Below are 19,614 nucleotides of genomic sequence, written 5' to 3'. Positions count from 1 at the left end.
CTCACTCACATAGCTGAGGGCAGCTGGGCTGGGGAAGGGACCTGCATGGCACAGCCATGCAGTCTCCAGTGAAGACTGAGATGGCATGAGACAGCTCTGTGCTGTCCCTCGCCCCATCCATGGAGACCTATGGGAAACAGGGAAAGATGCTCCCCATGACACCAGCAGATATGGAGAAGGGGCTGTGGGGGAAAGGCTCAGAACCTCAGCATCTCTGCTGACTGTCAGGTGAGGTAACTTAGGCCCATGATGGCAGATAGAAGTCTCAGGGGCCCGGACTCCAGCTTGGAGCTTCTGCAGCTCCAGGGGAAGTGCTCGGCCTCCTGGGAGCAGATGGGGGCTTTGGCCCCTCCCCACCCTAATTCCTTCCTGGTCATGGCCCTGATCCTAGAAGAGCCCCTTCAAGAGGGTAGAAGCCAAAGTTTCCATCATATGCTGAGGCAGAGGTGGCTCTCCTCATACAAAGGACAATGTGGCATAGCATTGGGAAAATCTTTGTTGCAAAATCAGGATTTCTGACAGATGCAGTGGTGCACACCTATAATCCCAGTGGTTCAGGAAGCCAAGTCAGGAGGATCACAAGTTTGAGGCCAGCCTCACAATTTAGTGAGGCCCTAAGCAACCCAGTGAGACCCTGTCTCTAAATAAAATACAAAAAAAGAGCTGGGGATATGCCTTATGGTTAAGAGCCCCTGTGTTTGAAATCAGGCATCAGTTTCAGACTAGCCCCTCTCCACTTCCTCAGCCAACAAAATGAAAGGCCCCCATCGTGCCCCCACCCCAACCTGACGTACAGGGTGCCACAGGAGACAAACTTCTGGGAGTCAGAGCAGCCTATTAGCACGCAGTGCACACTCCACCCCCCCAGCTTCACAGGGGCTCGCTCCTCTCAGGGTTGGGTTAGAAAGCTCCCTGGCAGCCAGGAGGGGGGCTGCCTGAAAAGCCTCCCAAATGCCAGGTCTCCTATAGGGACAGAAGCTCCTTTCCACTCTGAGGACACATTGTGTCTATTCCAGTGATTGGGGCTAAAGGACAATAATGATATATTATTTAGACAAGAAAATTTACAAATTTAGAATTTTTATTTTAACAAGTAGTCTGCTCTAATAACATTGAAGAATATTTTCTAAGCAGCCAGTACCACTTTCAGATGAACGGAAACTACAGGTCCATTCACTGGTGCCCCTGGTGATGGTATGAGAACTAGCCTGAAGTTACAAGCAATTTCTTAGTGCAAGGCATGGAGTTCTTTGGACACTCTCCGCCCCCTTTGTGAATTCTTGGTGGCCTATAGGAGCTGGACATACATGCTGCTCCTTGGGTGTCTCCCCAGAGCCATATTCCAGGAGAGGTTTCCCTTCCTTATTCAAGGGCTTCTGGGGCTCCTTCTTTCTCTATTTTCCCTTTCCTGGCTTGCAAAGTCCCTGGCCATCAGCCTGGCTCTGCCCAGGCGGGCCCTCCACACACCTCCCTCTCTGTTCCAACTCTGGGCCCACGCCCTGTTCTTCCCAGGCCCGTCCCTGCCTGGAGCACAAGGAAGGCTCACTCTGCAGGGTCCAGCAGTACTGGTTCACCTCTTTTCTTTCTAGCAGAAGTGACTGAAGAGAGCCCTTGCTCAGGAGAGTAGGGCCAAGCAGAGTCAGCAGGATAGAAATCCATTTGCTAAATTAGCTCAATGGTACAGCACTAATAAGATGTAGCAGTTCTGCCTATGGACCATTCAGAACCACATCCCATGGGCCAGGAGATCTCAGAGTCCACCTGGCACCCACTTTCTTAAACAAAACTCTCTCTCAACCAAGGACACCCACCTATTTGTTCGATGAGGTTTCCTCCAGGAGTCGGCAGGAATGGGATGGATCATCTGCAGGGCCTCGGTGAGGGTGGTGGGGCTGTCCGCCAAGGCTGGGCACTCCTCGGGTGTGGTCCCATTTCCCAGGGTGGAGGATGACTCGCTACCAGAGAGGGAGGGCCGCAAGACTGGTTATTTTTAAGCAACAACACACCTTGGTCGGCTTGCCAGAGGCGTATTCACAATCGGGTGCAGGCCAGTGGCACCCTGCCTCAGGCCGTCCAGGCCAAGGTACCACAGCAGCCACTGCCCATCCCAGCAGGGCGGACCCAAAGGCCCTTTTAGTCCTGCACCAGGGCTCGATGGGGTGATTCATTCCCACACTAGACCGCCCAAACCTTCATGTTTTTCGAGCTCACGGGCAGGCGTCGGAAACTTGGCGCGCCCTGCCCGCGCGCTCGGTGGCGCCGAATGGTCGCCCCAATGGGTCCCGCGGCCAGGAGGCCACCTTGAGCCCCTCGGGGTCATGCAGCCCCCAGTCCCTTTCATCCCCAATCCTTCAGTCCCAGGGCCACTAAGGGCGGAGAGGGAATCCATGTGGCACGCGCACGCCCAGGGCGTCCGGGGCGAAGGCACTGGAGGTGATCTTGGGGAGCAACTGAGGAGCCAGCGGCCAGGACAGGGAAGCTGCCCTACTCCAGCCAGATGCCCGCCCGATGAGGGCCCGGGTAGGAGTGGGGGGCAGCGGGAGCCCGTGGGCCGGGGTTTGGGTATAGGCCTTGCCAGTCGGTGTCCGTCGCTGGGGGAGCAAGCAGGGAAGGAAGCATACAGGGCCAGTGCGCGGGAACCGGGATGGCCACCGGTCCTCACCTGCCGGGCAGGTGTCCCGCCAAATCGAGTGCGGCGCTCTCGGAGGTGGAGCTGTCGTGGGTGGTTCACAGCGCAGGCGGCGCTGAAGGCTGCAGCCAGCAGCTCCATGGGGGCCGGCGGCGGGGCGGGAGCAGGGGCCGGTGGGGGGCGGCGCTGGGGGCCCGGGCTGGGCTGGGGGCGACGCGTGGGCTCTGGACTGAGGTCGCAGCGCGCAAGGCTGGAGCCAGAGCTGCCGCCGCCGCCAGCGCCACCGCAGCTGTGGAGCGCTCCAGCTGGCGCGCGCGCGCCAGGAGGCTCCGGGGGGTTGCCACGGCAACGGGGGAAGGCGGAAGGGGCGCGCGCGGCGGGGGCGAGGCCGGGTTGCTGAGGGGCGGGGGCGCTCAGGCAGGGCGCGACTCGGGCCCAGCGGCACCAACTGCTGACCTCGCGCCCCTCCGCGCCTCCCTCCAGCCGGCGACCGCTTCCAGCCCGGAGAGAGCGAGGGTAGACTGGGGGTCCGCGAGCGGCGCCTCCGCCGGCCCGCCCCTTGCTTGCGGTGGTCGCAGCTCGGCCGGGCATTCCTGGAAGGTGCGGTCGAGGTGAAGCTCTGCCCCGAGAACTCTCGAACCGCCGACTTGGCCACGCCGGGCACCCTGTGCAGTTTCGGGCAGGCTAGCGGCTGGTCGACCCTGCCGCTGCCGCCCGGAGCCCGGCCTCGGGGAATGTGTCCTCGCTGGAAGTGCCTCCCTCTGTTCCCTGTTGGAGGCACACACTCGGGTCTTACAGGACCCCCGCACGATGGCTCCTGACACTTAGAGTGGGAAGGGAGTAGCGCGGAGACCTTTCCCCTGCGGGTATTGCTGCAGGACCATCTGCTCTTAGCGACCCAGAGACCCTGGCGGGACAGGGTTGGGTTTGGGAGAAACGAAGTGCGCCAAGACTCTGCCCAGTTTCCCTGTCTAGTCACTTTGACTCTTGGAACCCGCTCCTCCGTTAGCTAGTTCAGTCCGTTCATGGATTCAGAAAGCGAGCAAAACTAGGTGACTGAAAGGAGGAGGAAGCTAGTGTTCCCCTCGGCAAGGTCCTGAAGGTGGGCATGAGACCAGGCAAGCCGCCCCTGCTGCCTGCTCAGAGGTGACCTGGGAAATCTAGAGGGATTCCGTCCTGCACGACACTGGCACATTGGCCAGTATCTTTTCCTGGGACCATCCTGCTCCCCTTGTTGTACATCCAGGTAAAGTGGCCTTGATTTGCAGCCAGGACAATTCCAATGCTAATTGTCCGCAGAGGGTAGGGATGGGGTACAGAGAAAAGTAAGGAGAGTCTTCCTTTGCACCTTCCCCTCCACATTGGTTAAAATTAACACAATCCTTTTTTTGGGGCAGACAGTGCTGGTGGGAGGGGTTCAGATCCTGTCAGTTGGTTGGCTTTCATATATTCCAGCCTGGAATAAGGCAGGTGTTCTGCAGGGAGGGTTGGGAAGGCGCAGGTAAGCAAGAAACTTAGGATGAAAGGCCTTCTGCCAGGAAGGGAACTGCCCTTTCCATCCGCTGGCTGATCACCCATTGTCCTGGCCTCTTTCATCTTGCCCTGATCCTCCTGTGGGAAGGTATGCTGCAGCTGGCTGAAACCCAGCTCCCAAAGCTGCCACTCAGCTCTCTGTTTTGGGAGGAGCCAGAACCGAAAGTTTCGATGCCTGTTGCTCTCAAGGGCTCAGGATATTTGAGAGACACCCATCGGGAATCTTTCCAAGTCAAGCACCTGCCTTCTGCAATGGTTTTCAGGGAGGCAGGTACCCCCAGCTGATCTCCCTCTCCCTCACATTTTTGTCTACTAACTAGCATGTCCACCTGGATACCCTCTGTTCAGACTGCCATAACAAAATACCATAGATTGGGTGCCTTCTAAACAACAAACTAGGCACCTGCTCTCTGCTTGACAGCCTGCATTCCAGATCCAATGGAGAGATGGTTCCACCTTCAGGGGCCACTTGGGTGGCACTGTTGCCCCCACTGCGTGAGGAGGTGCTGCCCATGCTGTGGTTGGTCCCACCCTTGCCATGCCAAGGTTCTGTGTGTGGTCCACACTGAAGTTCTTTGTTGGGGTGGGGCAAGCCCTTCAAAAGAGAGGTGGAGGCTGCTCTTCCCAGACTGGGGACTCTGCCCCAGCAGCCAGGAGGCCAGGGAGAACCTGAGAGGTGTCTCAGCTCTGTATCTCCTGTCACTCCATGTGCCAATGGCTAACCATGCTCCCTTTGTCCCTAGAGTTCCTCGAGCAGCCTACCTCTCTTTTGAGTCTGGACTGTTGGAGTCTCTTCTCTCCTGGGTCCTTCTTTCTTTCCTTCCTTTTTCTAAACTATGGGTCCAACTTTGTCCTCTCCCTTTACTTAAGCACTTGTGTTGGAGCCCTATCACCTGCGGGCAAAGCCCGTCAGCCATTGCACACACCTGTCAGCTTGCGGATGGGCCCTGCATGGATTCTCCATACTATCCCAGGATCTGTGGATTTCCTAAGTGCTGTGTCCTCCCCTAGGACTCTGCACCTCCCCACCCTGCCAGTGACGACTTCCATCTGAAAAGCTGCCCCCACAGGGCCCTCCCTCTCCTTCATCACAGCCCTCACTGCCTGGCACTGTGAAGAGCACTTTATGGGCCCTTAGTAGGGTCTGCTGGTTTGCATGGCTGTGTCAGCCCTTAAGTTCCTAGAGACACTAAATGGAAGCTGTCCCTTCCCCCTTTGCTGCACAAAATATGAAGGATTCAACTTAAAAAAAATCTGAAAATATCAAACTGAAATTATATCTATTAAGGTGAGCATGATAAAATCTTCCAATTGAAAAATAAGCTAAAAATATCCCCTTAATTATAAAATTGGTTTAGAAAGTCACTGAGTTCTCAGGCATATAACCTTAAGCTTAATTCCCATGTTCTATTTTCTATCATATTTAGTGCTTATTAGGCAGTCTATTATTAAAATCTCCACTTAACTGACATTTTCCTCTGAATCATTCACAAAATAAAGTACTGAGAAATATTCAAATATTTGTACCTGGCTAGCACATAGTAGGTGCTCTCTAAGTATTTGTGAATGGATTAATGGTCTGCATTTAAAAAGACATACCTAGCTATCTTAGGTATTCAATCTGAGGGATCTACTTCTTGTTTTGGGTTATAAATATTGGCAGCAAAATGGATTTTTTATTTATGTAGCAACCTCAGCTTTCAGGAATCTTTGTTTATAAACTTTTTCTTGATGCTGAGAGAGAATTTCTAGAAGAGGAAGGAAGCTTAGGGATGATCTAGTCCAACACTTTGATTTTATAGAAGCAGGATTGAGGGTTAAATGACAAGTCCAAGATCTGACAGTTGGATAGTAGCTGATTTGGGAACATATGATAGTGAATGAAGACTGCGTTGTGTGGAATAGGAACTGCATATATGTGTGTGTGTGTATATATATATATATATATATATATATACATAAATATATACATATACATATATACACATACACACATATGGGCACATATATATAAATATATATGTGTATATATTTATATATACATATACACATTTATGAATCATATATAGAAAATTATACATAAAAAAGTGCTGGGAAAAAAACTCAGGGTGTTGCCTATGCTAGAAAAATGCTTCCCACTGAGCTGTGTCCCCAGCCCAAGGAACTGCGGATTTCTATCACCCTGTTTTCAGGGTCACATGGTTTGCTAGCAGACTACCAAACGTTAAGATCACTTGTATTCTTAATCTCATAGGATAATATCTTGGATTTTTTTTTTTGGAATTAGAATACATTCCTCAAATATATATTGTAAACTTATAGAAACAGTCATTTGATAGCTTTTAATTAACTGTGTCTTTTAAATATGTAAGCAGTAGTTTCTGTCACTCTCAAAAGACTTCTAATTTGTTTGGAAATGAACAAAACTCATCTGTGTGAATACAGTAATCTATCGAGGGCCACAGCCTCCAGAGTTGCTTGGACCCCAAAAGCTAGAGGGATAGTGAAGCAAATGACAAGCTGTATTTGGAGGGGAGGACCCTCTCACTGCAGCTCCAAGAAACCGGGAACTCACACTTGATGGGTGAAAAGATTTCACCCCAAGATTGCAACCAAGGTTGACAGTGCTCTATGCATACTGTCACCCACTGCTGCTGGGAAGGCAGCATGGCCCCCGACTTCCGAAGACCTCCAGATGCTGTGTGTGTTGTACTCTCTGGACTGTCCCCTGCCTCTTCTCTCGGCTGAATCTAATTTGGAAGCTTCCCTGTAGCCTGTCGTTTCTGGAGGATAGCAGCTGTCAGGGGGTTCTGTAAGTCCCAGCAAATTATGACAACTGAGGGTGACATGCAGACCCCCAAACTCTGCAGCTGTGTCTGTAGTGAGGTGTTTTGGGGCAGTGCCTCCCTTCACAAGCCTCTAGCCTGACCTAGAGTGGAGCGTCACTTTCCTACCCTGGCCTTCTTTCCCCTGTCTCCCCTCCACCCTCTGTCTGTCCTAAACATGGCTGCCAGCATCACTGATCCCAGCATCTGCTAGCTTCAGTGACTCCCTAGTTCCTTGTTGGTAACTTATGCTCAATGGAGTTAATGTCCAGTCCAGGCTGGCCCTGCCCAGATGAGAGCGGGTCCCTCCTGTGAGCTCCCATGGCTCTATTGTCTCCACTCTGAGATTTTTGGGAGCAGCTATGAAAATGTCATTCATCTCTGATCCCCAGCAGGTCTGGGAAAGAGATGGTGCCTCTTCAGACACCGGAGGCCGTGGCTGGGCCTTTCTGTGTACCAGCCCTCCCTGCTCTTGGCCTCTTTGATTGACGATGATGTCTCTTCAGCCAACCTCTTTGGGAACTGGCAGGGAGTGGCACCTGCCTGGTGCTGCAGGCTGGAGGGAGGCAGCTGCACTTGTGGTGGTGAGTCTCCAAACCCATTAGACCTGGATTTAGGGTTTGGTGAGGCAAGGAGTGGTTTGTTCTGTTTTTGTCCTTTTTTGACATGGTTGCCTTGTGGACAGTTGCACTCTTGGTTAAATGGGGAAAAGGCCAGAGGGTGACGAGATGCAGACAAAGCCCTGTCTGGTTTGAGGAGCAATGCGGGCACTGGATGGGTTCAGTGACTCCGAGAAGCAGGCCCATAATCTTAGGGCTTAACTGCCAAAAATCTGACATTGCTAGGGTGAGTACATTTTCTGAATAAAAAATAGGTGACCAAGGATTTTTACTCCACTTCCAACCTAAGAGCAGCTTGGAGGATGGGGCTTGAATAGTGAAAATTAGAATTTCCAAAAGCATTTTCATTGTTCATGTGTCCTTAGCAGTGTCCTTAAAAGGCTGGGACAAATGGTGGACATGATCTTAAACTATGAGATGCACACAATTCACACATTTATGGAACAAATAGAAATGTATTTCCCAAAACAGCCTCCCCCAAACCCTCACAGATAAGAGGCTGTGATTCGTGTGCTGATCTGAATCTGGAAAGGGAGGGAGGGCTTAAATACGGATTTCTGGAGTATTCCTAACCAAGGAGGCTGGAGCACACGGGGCCTGGGGTCGGGCAGTGGCCAGTGTCATGGATTTTGACCAACAGGAGCATCTGAGGCAGGGAGTACTGAAGGGCTGACAGTTCCCAAAGATGTGGGGGGTGGAATTTAGAGTAAGTAAGGTTAAGAGTTGCCTAGGTGCACAGAGTTTATGCTTTAGGCTGTGGCCACGGGGGTTAGAGATTGTTAATCAGAACTCAAAATGTAAACAAAAGACTAGGCGCCCCCTCCATCTAATTTATAAACCATTGTTAGATCTAATTTAGTCTTGTTTTAGAAGAGCACTTTGCAAACTATCACGTGCTACACATAGAAAAGACATTATTATTATTTTTTTCCTACGTAGCCTACATTTAGTACTGCAATACATTCATTGTGGTAAGGAGAATGCATTTCCTTGGCAATTTGCCAAATGTAGCAAAGCTGCTTAGAGTGTAAAACCAGAAAGAAAAGGCTGTCTGTTCACAAGTAGTTTTTTTTTTAATTAATTTTTATTGTAGGTTGTTCAAAACATTACATAGTTCTTGATATATCATATTTCACACTTTGATTCAAGTGGGCTATGAGCTCCCATTTTTACCCCATATACAGATTGCAGAATCACATCAGTTGAAGAACCATTGATTTACATATTGCCATTCTGGTATCTGTTGTATTCTGCTGCCTTTCCTATCCTCTACTATCCCCCCTCCCCCCTCCCCTCCCCTCTTCTCTCTCTACCCCCTCTACTGTAGTTCATTTCTCCCCCTTATATTTTTCCTCCTTTCCCCTCACTTCCTCTTGTATGTAATTTGGAAGGAGACCCTCAGGGGTACACAAGTAGTTTTGAAGGAGTAGCAGGTAGTCAAGAATATTTGTAATTAGAAATTGTTCAGACTTTATTCCTGGAAATTTCCAAATAACTGGATTTTAGAGAAATCTTTTCCATCATAAGAAGTCCTGTGATAACCTTCCATTTCCTATTGAAACAACCACCTTGCCCTAACATCCTGAAGAAGGAGAGCTCTTTGATGAGTTACCGGTTCTATCTGTTGAAGGATTTGGGGTCTCCTAGAAAAACCAGTATGTATTTGATGATAATGGTCACATTCTGAGATGTTGGAGCTCAGTGCCAGCCCTCGCCTGCCCCTGGAATGTCGAAAAAAATGCATTTCTCCCTTGAACTTCACAGCTTTGGGCCACTACTGATATTTGCATTTCCAAGAGTCTATTAAGGAACCATGACAGCGGTGTTCAAATGAGCATGAAATATTTGAATTTTACAGAGAGAAAGCATGGAATTCCAAAACATACCAGCAACACAGCAATCAAAGAGGTTTGAAAATGAACAGCTGGTGGTCACCAATGCACAGAAATTGTCACTGGCTTCTGAGAGTGGAAGTGTGACTTGATATTATCTTTCTCAGGGGTGATCTGACAACACATACATTAAATCTGTGAATGTTCACGCTCTTTGGCAAAGAGAGTCTACCTCTAGGACTATATCCTAACAAACTATTAAGTATGTGAAAAAAATAAAAAAAGCTCTGTAAGGATGTCTATTACAATGGTGTTATTAATATTAGCACTGTTACTTATAACTGGGCAATATTTAAGGCGACCCTATGTCCAATGACAGAAGATTGATGATTTAAATCATGGGATACTGTACCATTAAGAAGATTTTAAAAGAGCTGGGTGCAGTGGCACATGCCTGTAATTTCAGTCACTTAGGAGGCTGAGGCAGAAGGTTCACAAGTTCAAGGCCAGTCTCAGCAACTTGGCAAAACTCTCTCTCAAAAAAAAAAAAAAAAAAAAAAAAAAAGGACTGGGGATGTAGCTCAGTGGGGAAGTGCATCTGGGTTCAATTTCTAGTACCAAAACAATTTAAAAATGAACATTTTTGAAGAATATTTAATAATATGGAATAATATTTAAAAATGTTCAGAATTAAATAAAGCAGATTTCTAAACTGGAGGGTAGTATGGTCTTATTTGGTTTATAAGTAGACTTTTAGGTATGGAATTTTAAGCATGTACACAGTCTTTTAAAGGACTGGTAGACCAATCACCAAAAATATTTTGCATTACTTGTAGCTGGTTGGCTGGATTCTGAGGGAATTTTCCTCTTTTTACTCATATGTGTTTGAAATTTTTCTACAATAAATGTGTCACTTATGTAACAAGGGAGGAAAGTTACTTTAAAAACAACATCAATCGCTTAATGTGCATAAATTTAGAGCATGAATTCAAAGTGTTTGCTTCACCGTGGGGCATTCTGATGAACTTGGAAAGGGGGCGGGGCTGCTTGCATTCTCTCCAGGTACCTGGGGATGAGTTGAGGGGAGGCATCTCAATTTTTGTTACGTAAATCTGTCTCTGAGAAAGCTCTTCAGTTTCCAAAGAATCATGAATTCAAATTTTACAGTAAATTGCTTCCTGGCAACATTAACATGAAGGCACTTATCAGATATTCCAATCTGCCTGGTTATGAAAATAGTCCCTTTTCCAGAAATTCCTTCTCCTTCATAAATCCATGTGTACAGTCCTAACCAGAATGTGGCTCACATTTCTACTGAAGCCATGTTCTCACCAGAGCGCTCCTAAGAAGCCACCCTTCCAGCCAGAGGCAGCGCCCGGCCCCGGCCGGCACCACCAGGGCTCTCTCCCTGCAGAGTGCAGAAGCCTCCTCCACATCCCACCACGCAGCTGGCTGCGCCCCCTCAAGTCTCTGATCACTTTATTAGAAAGTGAGTTTTCCGGCCTACTGGGCTGTGCGTGGAGACTGGGCGTGGCCCCTGGCTTCTGTCCCTCCCTATGCTGGACAGGGCCCAGGCTCACCCTGTAGGTTCTGAATGTATCTGCTCAGTGAGGCCGATCTGGGACTCTCCCAGGGCCTCTCAGTAAATCACAGCCACAGAAACGTCTCACAAACCCTTTTTCCTTTCACTCATTAATATAATCTTCTCTCCTTTCTGCTCCCTTAAAAGGTGATTGTATCTGTAGTTAAAGGACCATTATTTTCCGGGGACAAAGTCAGTTTACCAGTCAAACAGTGAATTTCATTTTTGTTTTTCACCTACCCACTGTTTGTCCCTCCCCTGGACTGACCAGTGGCTGCTGGCTTTCCTAATTTTAAGGCCATGTCTCATTTTTTCCATGCAGTGAAGATTGCATGTTAAGTTGTTGCTATTTCTAAAATGTTGCTCAGCTCTTATAGTGGCTTTTATTTATCACAGCCAGTGGGATCTCTAGGCCAGGCTCTCTGTTTTTGCTTGGGCTACAAAGACAGTCTTTAATAGGTCTTTTCTTCCTTCCTCCCTTGTAGGGTCTTCAAGGAAAGTCTTTGGCTTGCCAAAAATACAGGCTTCTACTGTGAAATTGTCATTTATGCCTTAAAAAAGAAGGCGAGTCCAACCTGTCAGGAGCTGAGTGCTTTCTGTTAAGAAGTGAAGGATTCTTAGCAGGAGAGGGGAGAACTTCCTCCACAGCATGAATCAGAGACATGACAGCTGAACAGAGAACTCCTCTCCCTGGAGAGCACCTGAGCAGCACCCTGCCCCTTCCTGACACCACGCCCGAGTCCCAGCACGGCACGCTCGGCAGCTCCATCCACCCTGCCATCCTTATAAAGATGGGAGCTCTGAGCTTCCTGGACTGAAATCCATCATGATCACTGAGCTAAGAGTCAGGAAACAGGCACTGGCATGCACTGACGCCGAGAGGACAACCATCCAGTCCCTTGTGGGACAGAACTGGACAATAATTCCTGGAATCATGCCTCGTCTGCCCCTGCCCAGCAACTCCACATCTAGGAGTTTACCCTGCAGAGGCAGGCCCTGGGCGCTAAATAAGACATGCACAAGGTCAGGGGCTGCAGCATCGTTTTTGAGAGCAGGAGGTCAGGTGCTGAGGCATTGTTTTTGAGAGCTGTGTTTTGGAAACAGCCTTGGTCTCCATGGGAAGAATATTGGTGGGATAAGTGTCATAGAGTCACCAGGCTGAAGTGTGCAATGTGTGCACGGTGTGCAGGAGGCCTGGTCCATCCCCAGCACCCAAATAAACAAATACAATCAAGTTGAGTAATTTTTTTAAACAATACCTTTATTTTATTTATTTATTTTTACGTGGTGCTGAGGATCAAATCCAGGGCCTCGCATGTGTTAGATGCGCGCTCTACCACTGAGCCACAATCCCAGCTCCAAGTTGAGTGATTTTTAAACATAGTACTCTATAACCTTTTTGAAATCTATTCTAGAACTCAAAAAGAAGGAGGAGAAGGAGGAGGAGGAGGAGGAGGAAGAAGAAGGGAAATCTTCAACTTCTCTTGGTAGATATGGTGAGATGAATTTGTCTCCTGAAAAGATATGTTCCAGTCCTCACCCTGGTACCTCTGAGTGTAATTGGTTTGGAAGTAGGGTCTTTGCCAATATGATCAAGTTAAGATGAGGTCATACTGATTCCAGCTGATGGTATTCTTATAAGAAGAGGGGAACTGGGACAGAGTTCCATGAAGACCTTGTCAGGGATTAGAATGATGCATCTGGCAAAGCCAAGGAGTGTGTCACAGGGGCCATTGGAAGCCAGGAGAGAGGTAGGGAGCAGACTCTCCCCATGGCCTTCCCAGAGAACGTGGCCTGCCAATGCCTTTCTTGAATTCCTGGTCTCCAGAACCATGAGATCTTTGTTACAGAAGCCCTAAGAGACTAATACAATACATTTGCTATTGGTTATGGATCAGGTAATTTTGAAATTCTTCTGTAGTTGTAAAATAGAGCAATATTCTATGATACATTGATGTTGAGAATCAGAGTCCTTAGTATTAGAAAGGCAAGATGTAAATATGGAACAGGTAGAATTAAGAAGGAAGGAATACTGTGCACTGTACATGGACACACACACACACACACACACACACACACACACACACACTATTTCCTAGGTCTGTGTACTACAGTGTCCCAGAAGAATTGACCTACCAGTGGTAATGAGCACACCCAGAACTCAGATCTTGGTTTCTAAATACCATTCTCCACCAAAAAGAATGAGGGGTCCTTGGGAAAATGTCTGATTCTATATTTAGGATTCAGAAAGTGGAAGAAAGTAAATGAAGTACCTTGCTCGGTCGGAAAGGAGGTGCTCAATTAAAGTCAGGAAGAACTACATCAAAGAGACGTCATAGTCAGCTTGTAGGGACTCCCCTGTCCACATTTGTGGCCATGTGTTAGAAGGAATATAACAGTGATGAATTAAAATGCATTGAATTATAAAAACCCAGCAACCATGAGTCCATACTGATGGACTCAAATAATAACAACAACAACAAAATAAACAGGTATCAAAGGAGTTTTTTTTCCCCTCAAAAGAAAATTAACTAAAGAAATTAGAAAGAATGCACAACATCACCGTGTACAGTTCCCAATATAATTGTTGATGCAGGAAGGATCACTATCTGATGTTAAAAGTCATTACACAAAAGTTCAACAGGGAAGAGGATATTTACATGGTACAGATAACTCATTTGCTGCAAGAGGAAAAACTGTACCTTTACTGCAGAGCAATCTAGCCACTTCCAAATTAACCAAATTATCAAATTTTAAAAAAGGGAATTGTGGGCCAAGCTGACATCAGTGTCCTGTCTGGAGTGCAGTTTGGAATGTATGACACTTGGATGTATTTTTGTTAAAAATGTTCGACTTGAATCTAATCAAGCAATAAGAACTCTCAGTTTAAAGGCTGCACAGTGAGTAAAGGAACAAGTTGAACAGTGCATGAGAAAGTACTGAGACCAATCCATCATGGGGCCATTGCACAAGGCCATAAACCTAGATTTTCCAAAAGTCAGGCATGGAAAAAAATGGGGGGCTCCTTTTCAAAGTCAGGAATCTAAAGACATCAAACCATCAAACGCAGTGACTGAGGCCTGATTGGACCTTGATTACAAAGCCCAGCTCTAAAGACGTTTTGAGGAACATTGGGAGCTTTTGAATGTAGGTATCAGATCTTTTGTGGATCTATCATGGATGACTGTTGATTTTCTTAGGTGGGAGGTGGCACTGTGATTGTGTTGAGGGACATTCTTTTTTTTTAATGATCCTATCACCACTGTTTGTCCCTTTTTTTTTTTTTTTGTACCAGCTATTGAACCCAGGGGCACTTAGCCACTAAGCTACATCCCCAGGACTTTATTATATTTAGAGACAGGGTCTCAATAAATTGCTTAAGGCCTCTCTCAGTTACAGGCTGGCTTTGAACTCACAATCCCCTTGCCTCAGCCTCCCAAGCTGCTGGATTATAGATGTGCACCACCATGCCCGGCCAGGACATTCTTATTCTCAGCTGCATGCTAAGTATTTGGGACTGAATTACCTTGTCTGTGATTTACTTTCATACAATTTAGGTAAAATGGAGGAAGGAGAAAGAGAAAAGAGAATCCAAATATGCAAGGGATTAATAAATTTTTTGAATCTAAATTGAGGGTATATGAAAGTTCATTGCACTGTCTTTCAATTATTCTCTATGCTTATTTTTTTTTTCTGAAACATTGGTGAAAGGCTGGGTACATAGCTCAGTGGTAGAGCACTTGACCATCATGTGCAAGGCCATGGGTTCCATCCCCCACCTCAGCAAAACACAAACACGCGCATATACACATTTGCCCACACGAGTTACAGAGGAGGCGAATAAAATAGATAAGTAGCACATTTGACTTAAAAGAAGTATTAAAAATCAAGTTTAAGTGCAGAGGGCTGTAAAATACTGAGGATGGATGGCACGGAGGCTGAGGGAAGGAAGAAGTTTGCCAGTCCCATTGCAAAGCTGGGGCTTTGGGTGCTGGGACCTGCTGGTGTGGAGCCCCACAGAGGCATGGCTTTCCTCCCTTTTATTCACTACTCAATCCCCAGGACCAGAACAAAGAACCAGGATCACAGTAGGTGCTCAGTAAGCACTTCTCAGCCTTGGGAAAATGGAGAAGAGCTCAGTGACAAACCTCATTGTCTGGTTTCTATTTCTCAGAGTAGATTTTTGATGAAGAACAGCGACTCTCTGATTGCTCTTCACCCACATCATGAGGTTACAGAAGGTCAAGCCTCTGTACCCATCGGGGTCTTCCCCTGCACCCTTTCTGGTACTCAGTATTAGAATTTCTTTTTAAAGTGCCAGTTTGATAGCTGAAAAATGATATCTTCTTTTACTTTGCATTTTTCTTTACAAGTGAAGTTGATTTTTTCTATACACTTGTGAATACTCTATTCACGTTTCTTACTGGTTTCAATTGTAGGATGTTTGTTTTCCCAACTGACTTGTAAATACAGTGAGCTGTGCTGTTTGTGTGAATGTTTTTTATGTGTGCAGATACACATTGCATATGGCCCACTTCCTAGGGAAGGAAATGATTTCTGAGGGATGTATGAGTCTAAGAATCCATGAAGGCCGATGGTCAGCTCTTCAGTAGCCACCGGCTCTCGAAAATCCCATCCCAATCTCCCCTGAGTCTGGAGCAAGGTGCTGGTAACTCTCCATCTGCCCCAAGATGAGGTGGAGGCAGAGGGAGCCTCTCGGGTCTTCTCGCCCAACCCTTGCTGGCATGACAGCAGAATTCCAGTTTTCCAGAAAAGCCAACCAAGGGGCAAATCCTCACTGGAGATGGGACACACACATTGGGTCACCTGAGTGGGGTGGTGTAGGGGAGGCTCCTGGGTTCTGAACAGCCGCTGGGAATGCGTATCACTTGTGGGAGGTTCTGTCACCACTGTCTGTGTCTTACCCCAGCCAGAGACAATTTGATCTATAACTGTCACCGTCAAAACCAGACTCACCTGGTCTGTCAGTTCAGACGGCTTCTTGCTAACATGAGAGGCCAGCCCCAACCCTATGGCTGGCCCTGTGCACCCCGGGACTGCCATACAGAAAGGCAAAGCTGCAGACAGCAGGTGCTGGTCATCTGACACAGGCACGTTCTCAGAAGACTCTTCTCTTTGGGGGCACATCATCTTATCTTTATATTCTCTTAAAAAAATTCTTATAGTCTTTCACATCATAGAGGCCTAGTAAATAGTTTTTGAAAAATGAATGGAAAGGTGACATATTTAAAGTTGTAAACTTCTATTTTCTTTGTTTAAAAACGATCATCACTAACTTTGGGAATAGAAGTATTTCTTTAAGAATCTGGAAATCTTCAAGGGAAATTTTTGTAAGACACCCCTTTTCTTGTTTCTGGGAGCCTGGATTTTAACCCTGGTCAGGTGCCCTTGAGAGTCAGTGCAGTGATTCTTGAAGGAAGAGCTGGAAGGAGAACTAGGGAGGGAGCTGGGATGCAGGGTGGGGGAAGAGAAGGCCCAGCCGCACCTCACTGTTTCAGGCAGGAAGCTGGGATTTGCTACTGTGGCAATAGCCCATAGCTGCCTCAGACCATGAACAGTGCAGGGAGTAGAGGGCAGGTCACCTCCCTGTCATGGGGACAGGGGAATTGTAGAAGTCAGGGGGACTTGGCGCCAGCATTCTGCCTAGCATGGGATGTGTGAAGGTGGAATTACCTTCTATCCCTATTTTCTAGACTCTTCCCAATGAATTGGTTATCTATGGCTGTTGGCTGTGTAATAAGCATCCCCAAGACTTTGCGGCTTACAGTGACATTGATTCTGTCCCCTAGCTCCTAGGGGTCAGGGAGCCTGTGGTTCTCACTCCTCCCTGAGACTGTGGTGAAGCTGCTGGCCCCTCTTCCAAGCTTATGCATCTGCTTGGAAACCTTGATTCTTCCCCATGTGGGTCTTTCCCTGGGCTCCCGAGTGTCCCCATGACATGGAAAGATACAGAAGCTGCCAGAGTGGGTGATCGGACACAAGTTGATGCTACACCTGAAGGAAGGTGTGAATCCTGGGCTGAGGGGCCATCAGAGGCCAACTTGGAGGTGAGCCAGGAAAGTGACAAAGACAACCATTACCACTGTCCCATTTTATGTTGGCACTCACCAAGTGGATCCCAAAGTGGACAGATATTGAGACTTTTCTGACAAAGCCACTGTCCCTTTAAACCTCTCCAAGGGGTGTTGCGCTGCTTGCAGAAGACAGGCTTCAACCTAGGTGCGTCCTGTGGTCCTTTTTAGACATAATAGACTCTTCTGTTTGACAGCCAGCCTGGAGCCCCATCTCATTTATTCTGCTCACACACAATTCGTAGCTGCCTGCAGTTCAAGGCAGCACCACCTTCTTGGCACACACATGACTTTGCAGCCCGAGAAGACCTGGATCCTGGCATCGTAATTAAACTTGGTCAAATAGAGCTGCTATTCTTCTACTCCACAAGTCAGGATCTTAATTCAGAGGTTTTAGAGCTGCATGATTGGCATGTCAGGTTCAGGACCAACAGCGCCAATTAAGCATGTCAGAGAGAGGAGGAAGTGGGGAGGCTCACGTGCCCTCTCAGGGTAGCACGTGCTGGCTGCTCTTGGAACCACCAGGGTGCTGAGGGCCACATCTTCCCTCCAGCACACACCCCCTCTCCATTCCCCAGTTCCTTGTTTAAGGGTGAAACAAGTCATTTCCCACGGGTTGTTCTGCATGAAGAATGACGTGCTCAGCGATGCTGCTGTAGTCACCATGGCAGGGCATCTGGAGTGGCTGTGTTTTGTGGCACGGCTTCACCCAGGCCATGGTGTGATGTTAAGGTGCAGCTCAGTGGAGACGTTCTTCCAGAGCTCAAGAGTAGAGGGCAGACACAGATGCGAAGTCCCAGCACCCAGCCTCAGACAGCGTGGCGTGGTGCAGTCTGAAGCCAGATTCTCCAAAGGACAGATGGGCTGGGGGCCTTCAAGTGGCCTTAGCAGGGCTCTGTTGGAGGCAGAGTGCTGGGGTTGGAGCCTCAGGCAGAGCCAGCACTCTGCCTGGTGGTTAAGGTGGATCTTCAGAAATAAAGACAGACTGCGGCCACTGAGATTGGGAAATGTATGCATGAACTCCCAGGATGGGACCTCAGAACCATGTTCTAGTGAGGGAGTGAAGGAGAGCAGGCTGTCCAGCTCCAGTGGACACTACTTACTGAGCCCCTGTCTGTGTTAGAACTCCTCAGCTTACTGACCATACGCTCTTCACTGGCTCCTTGTGGCAATCTGGTAGAATGTAATTTCCATTGTTTTTTAATTTAACCCAGGGGTGCTCCCCCACCAAGGCACAATCCCCAGCCTTTTTTATATTTTATTTAGAAATAGGATCTCACTGAGTTGCTTAGGGCATCACTAAGGCTTTGAACTCAAAATCCTCCTGTCTCAGCCTCCCCAACTGCTGGGATTACAGATGTGTGCCACTGCGCTCAGCCTAAGAACACCTTGGACCAACCACATTCACTTTATTTTCTTGAACTCTGCTCTTCCCATCCCCTGAGAACATAAGCCCCAGGATTCCCATAGCTGATCTCCAGGAGTAACACATCCCCTTGGATAGAGATACTGTTTCCTCTTTTGGTGACAGCTACACTTTCTAATCTTGCTTTGATTTACCTCACGTCATTCTCTACTTGGAAATGCTGATATTCACCACACAAAATTTGGGGGTCCCTATTTCCTGACTCTGCCATCTTATTGCTGCTGGAAAATCTTGGGAATGTGATCAATTGTTTTGATCAATATACACTTAAAAAATGATTGGTGTGCTGCCTCTTTCTTTCTTTTTCTTTTCTTTTTTTGGTACTGGGGATTGAACTCAGGGGCACTCGACCACTGAGCCACATCCCCAGCCCTATTTTGAATTTGATTTAGAGATGGGTCTCACTGAGTTGCTTAGTGCCTCGCTTTTGCTGAGGTTGTCTTTGAACTCCCAATCCTCCTGCCTCAACCTCTGGAGCCTCTGGGATTATAAGCATGCGCCAGTGCACCTGGCAGTGTAGTGCCTCTTGATGTTGTCCAGATAGCTTTGAAACAGCTATTCCTACACAACCAACTTGCTAGATCAACCCAGAGGATGATTGACATGCATTCTTTTAATAAAAAGGTATGAAATACATTTTTGCTGACATTGACATCTGCATCTTCATAAAGCTTAGGAAGTGGGACTACAGTCCTCAGTGTCCCCATTGCTTGCCCAGGGCATCTGTCCAGGGCCAGGATCTCCTCCTGAAATCATCCCAGGCTCCAGGACACATGCAGATCCCTCCATGGGGCATGATGAGGCGGTTGGGGCCTGGAAATACTCCAAGCAGGTGTGCATCAGAGCTGCACCGCTAAGGCCCAACTGTGGCTCCTGGAACTTGGCTTTGTGGCCTGGGGGCTTCCTGGGAGGTTACCTGGGAAGTGGCGGCTGTCACCCTCAGTCACCAAATAAGGAATCTTCCAATAGGAGCCAGCAGTCAGAACAGTGGAGGTGCTCAGTAAATATTTGTCATTTGAGTGAACACACAAACAGATAGATGCCTCAAGTCAGAGGAGTGAAGCATCTGCCCCCC

At 47.9% G+C, this 19,614-nt stretch overlaps 1 pseudogene; it reads right to left on the bottom strand.

The window, feature by feature from the left end:
* LOC143390145 (ephexin-1-like) overlaps positions 1-19,614 on the bottom strand; it is a 61,970-nt pseudogene that overhangs the window by 30,808 nt on the left and 11,548 nt on the right.

Source organism: Callospermophilus lateralis, unplaced genomic scaffold, assembly GCF_048772815.1.
Source record: "Callospermophilus lateralis isolate mCalLat2 unplaced genomic scaffold, mCalLat2.hap1 Scaffold_65, whole genome shotgun sequence".
In the NCBI taxonomy this organism is placed as follows: domain Eukaryota; kingdom Metazoa; phylum Chordata; class Mammalia; order Rodentia; family Sciuridae; genus Callospermophilus; species Callospermophilus lateralis.
The sequence above is the reverse complement of the archived record's forward strand: the minus strand, read 5'-3'. Positions and strand labels throughout refer to the sequence as shown.